The sequence below is a fragment of the Berghia stephanieae genome, chromosome 7, assembly GCF_034508935.2.
Source record: "Berghia stephanieae isolate SIO BIC M18660-M18661 chromosome 7, UCSD_Bste_1.3, whole genome shotgun sequence".
Classification (NCBI taxonomy): domain Eukaryota; kingdom Metazoa; phylum Mollusca; class Gastropoda; order Nudibranchia; family Aeolidiidae; genus Berghia; species Berghia stephanieae.
Genome location: NC_088366.1, coordinates 20,140,283 through 20,145,282, shown reverse-complemented (window position 1 = coordinate 20,145,282; position 5,000 = coordinate 20,140,283). Strand labels below are relative to the sequence as shown.

At 32.1% G+C, this 5,000-nt stretch overlaps 1 protein-coding gene across 1 annotated transcript in view; it reads left to right on the top strand.

Annotated features, from left to right (window-relative positions):
• LOC144976859 (ras-related protein Ral-B-like) overlaps window positions 1-5,000 on the top strand; it is a 53,113-nt gene that overhangs the window by 40,896 nt on the left and 7,217 nt on the right. The gene's annotated exons all lie outside the window — the stretch shown is intronic.

The following is a 5,000-nucleotide window of genomic DNA, read 5'->3' as shown; positions in this document are numbered from 1 at the left end:
GACAGGCGGATAGATGAAAAAAAAAAATAAGAGAGCTAGGAAATGGGTGGGGTGGTTGTGTACATAGGTAATGATCAGGATTACCTCCAACAACACTTCATTCCACTGTGTAAACAGATGTGACTCACAGCCTCAGAGGGGTATTATGGTCATGTAAACAGGTGCCAAAACGGACTTTGGTTCAAGGAATGACTAGAAATGCGAGAATTTGGTTTTGTCTCTTTATGTGACGATGTAATTGTCTTCGATTTTAAAAAAATATATATGTTAAAATCAAACTGAAGTTTTATATTTTGGTCTTTGATTTGTTTTTGTTTTTAAGGGTTTTGCGGCGCTTGCAACACATTTAGGTTATATCAGCGCCAGATTTTGGACTTTAAAATCAATTTCAGCGCCCTAGCAATCTTGACATGTGCGGCTAATTGGCCTTGTGATAAGACACTCGCCATCGGATCGGAAGGCACAGGGTTCGAGTGCCACTCGAACCCAGAACCTTCCGATCCGAAAGCGAGTGTCATATCATTAGACCACACAGCCACACAACGATGAATATATAATACCCGACGTGCACATATTGACAAGTCTGATAACTGAACGCAATTGTTGAAATGGAAAATATTTTGCGTTAATTTGAGATTACCTATTTCCATCACAGCCATGGGCCCTTAACAATGTGGACTATCAGACCTGCATATAAGTAAACGTCGATATTACCGGTTTGAGTTAATGGCTAACACAAAAAAAATTTGACGAAGGTCGACACAAGCTCTCACAAACTCTCACAGTTGAATAAGTCCTCATTACCCAAGATAACAATATGCCAATTGCAGACCGTTTCTCACGCGTGTGTATTTGAGTGCTCACACAAATGATTATACCATCCACTGACAAAACACTTTTTTTGAACTCTTCCTTACCGACCGTGATCAAATTTTTTACTGAAATGTCAGGCACCAACACATAAATAAATCATTAAAGACAAATTTACAAAGCAATAATTACATGCTATATAGATCTACATAATTTTGTTTTTAAAAAAGCCTTATAAATATTTTTTTTATCACAAATTTTGTGATTTATAAAACAAATCTGAAAAGGAAAACTATTGTTTGTATCGTAACAAATGTGACGATTTTCTTTCTGTCGGTAAGGAGAGGGTTAAATGACATTTTTGGCTAGAAAAATCTTAAATTCAAATACTATATATACTATGCGTTTGGCTAAGAAACTCACAGTATTGCAATACGGAAGTATAACGGATTAACACACAAAATTATGTTGTAACCTTGAACGCTAAAAGTTTATTGTCTGGTTGATACAGTTTAGTGAGAATTATTCATAATATACATGAATGGCAAAAAAACAATAACAAAGACCTGAGTGACGTCATCTTCGTACTATCTATACCAAGTTAAGAAATTAAGGAGTAGACACCAGTGTAAGATAAAAATCTGAACAAGTGTGTATGAAAGGTGCCAGACAAAACAAGAAAGATAAAAAGAAAGAAAACTAGAAGAGACAACGCTTTGTCTGGCTCCTTTCATACACACTTGTTCAGATACTATCTATACCATCCACTGACAAAAAAAAATTTTTTAAATGACATATTTTGGCCATAAAATCCTTAAATTTAAATTCTATAGATCGATTAACTAGACATGTTTACCTACATAATTATGTGGTCTTGTGGTGTGACACTCGCTTTCGGATCGGAAGATCCTGAGTTCGCGAAGCCCCCCAGTTTTGAGAGTTTTTGCCAAGATGAGGGTAATTTAAATCGATCGATATTTGAAAGGCGAGTTCTGTTGAGTTTTTAAAAGATTTTATTCTCGAATACAAATTGGTTACAATAAAAATGTACTTGCTAAACTTTTTAAAATAAGTGTTTTATCAATGGGCGACACAACTAACAGTGCAGTTGCTGCCTAATGAGTATATAATATGAATGACGTCAGCGCCTGTGGATATTCGACCACTACAAAATCCACCGTTGAAAAACAGCTGTCTAATGGTTAAACCGTTACTGGCGGAGTTCAATTGTGACACGCCTGTATACACTAATACTATGTGTGATGCCAAAACTAAAACGACAAATGTTGAATTAAAATAATCAAAAATATGAACTTTGAGTGAATGCACGGCATGAAACTCAATAAAGCAACAACAACAACAAAAACGTATCCTAAGTTCTGTATTTAATTTTTTTTTACTATAAATTCAATTCTAAGCACAAATATCACTTACGATAATGGGTCACAATTTTACTCTAACTTCATATGATATTCATACGCCATAATTTCAAGCCGGTACTATATTGGTATAGTTTAGATGCATGAAATTGAATTTATAGTAAAACATACGAGTAGGAAAATTGGGTTAAAGTTACATGTTTTATTAAGCACGTTAGTCATAGTTTCTTGGAATAATAATAATTATAATAAATTTAATAATAATATAATAATAAATAATAATAATAATAATAATAATAATAATAATAATAATAATAATAATAATAATAATAATAATAATAATAAATAATAATAATAATAATAATAATAATAATAATAATAATAATAATAATAAATAATAATAATAATAATAATAATAATAATAATAATAAATAATAATAATAATAATAATAATAAATAATAATATATAATAATAATAATAATAATAATAATAATAATATAATAATAATAATAATAATAATGATAATATTAATAATAATAATAATAATAATAATAATAATAATAATAATATATAATAATAATAATTCCCATTTCCCACGATTTCATTTCATCAGGAAATCAATTTGGCACACTAAAGATTTTAAAAAATCCATCTCGTGTTTAATCGGAATAAAATTAGTGATTATGAGAAAAGGGAACGAAATTATTTCATGGATGAAAATATTAATGACATCTTTACGTGCCCTGCAACTGTTATACAGTATTTCTGGTGGTTGTTGTTGTGATTATATTGTTTTTATTGTTTATATTGTTATTGTTTTGTTGCTTTGTTTTGTTTTTGTTTTTGTTACTTTTACTTCAAAATCAAAACATAATGATAAGGTTTGTTCGTATTGAGTGGTTTTGGCCGGGGGGAGAAGGGTGTCTTGAGCCTAGGATCGAGAAAATACTAACGAAAATATGAACATGTAGAGGCTTCGGATGGGAACAGTACATTCGAGTCCTCTCCATTTTCACCTCCAAGTTTTGTTCTATACGTTATGGGTTTTTAAAAAATTTTAATATATCTATTTAGGGTTTTTTTCTCTTTTTTTCCTTTTCTTTTTTTTGTTTGTTTGTTTGTTTGTTTGTTTGTTTTTTAAAAATAGAATTTGTGTTAGAATAATAGCTTTCCTTGAGGAAAGTTAATTTTGTTTATTAACCATCTCCTTACCAGCTGCATGAAAATTCGTCGCTTTCGTTACGTTACAATTAGCAGTTTTCTTCGGCTCTCTTTTCTTTTTGTTGTAGATATCTAGAAAACAAAATTTGAAGAAAAATCTTTGATGTATGTAGTCATCTAAAGCTAGTTTAGCGTGACAGAAGTAAGCAAAGGCTAAGAGTTACTTCTTCTGGATTAAATGGGAAATGAAGTGAGTGGGAAAGTGCCAGAAGGCACAGAGAATAAAAACTTCGCGGCGGCGATGGGGGCTCGAACCCGCGACTTTACTGGCACGACAACACCACCTGGCCAGGGAGATCATAACTCTACCGTATGAGCTATCCACGACCCCCAAAGAAATGTCGCTTCAAATTCTAGTCCATCTAGAGCCACTCTCTCCCCAACTTCTTGAGGTCAAGTGTTCAACACACACAATCGTCTTGAAGGTGGTTGGCCAGCATTTAAGCAAAATAACCAATATTCTCAATACAAACATGTATTATAGAAACGATTGAGACATTGAGTTTGCTACTGGATTAGAATGGAAAGAAATCAATTTTTATGCTGGGCAGATATTTGAGCTTTTTTTTTTTTTTTGAGCTTTTTTTTATATAGCGCAATATCCACTAAACGTGCTCAAAGCGCTTTACAAGGGGTCCCTGGCCAACAGCAACACATAACATGTAGGACGAGACATGACGCCTGTCAGGCGATATTACAAATTTTTGGGACAGAGACAACGCTGTTAACGGCCAGGTACTCATTTTACACCTGAGTACGGTGAGAGAATGTGAGTAAAGAGCCCTCTCCAAGGACTCAACTATGCATTCATTCATTTATCAATTTATTTATAGCTCTGTCAGAAATTTCCCCGTGTTAATGTTCAATTTTTACCCGATTAACTGCACCTGTTTCAAACGATAATCAGAACGTTTATAATCACACGCGCCAAATGTGTTCCTTGAAATGAACCGTGGATGAAAACTGTTTCAAATAATTAGAATTTTTACATCTTGATAAGTAACAAATATGCAAGCAATCAAGAAAAAACAACACGATTTTGTGATTTTTAACAAACGGAACTGGCATGTCGAGGAGCATATTATTCTTCTCTCATATTTTTATTTTCCTGCTATAAAAATATCTGAGATGCCACGACTGCAACGCAACGACAAAACACCTTTATTAACTTTTGGCCAGAAAACTTTTACTTCGAAAAATTAAGATGACCACTATCTTTTATAATGTTAAACATGAGATTATTAATTTCTTTTCTTTTAATTTTCGAAGGCCTCATTGAAGATTTTCTTTGTATCTCGTATTTTTATTTTTATTTATTTTTTTTTTGTGTGTGTTTTGTTTTTTTAAAGTTTTTCTTTGTTTTTGTTTTTTGAGGGAGGGGGTGGGGGGGATTCTTTTTACCGAGATGTTTTTTGTTGCTGTTTTTTTCTTGTTTTTGACTTTGTTTTTTTTGTTTTTTGTTTTGTTTTTTGTATTTATGTTACTTGATTTTATTCTGTTGTGCGTGTGTTTGTTGGGGTTTTTGTGTGCTTTATTTTGTTTGTTTTATGTTTTTTTTTGTTTTGTTTTTTGGAAAATTGGTTGAGGGG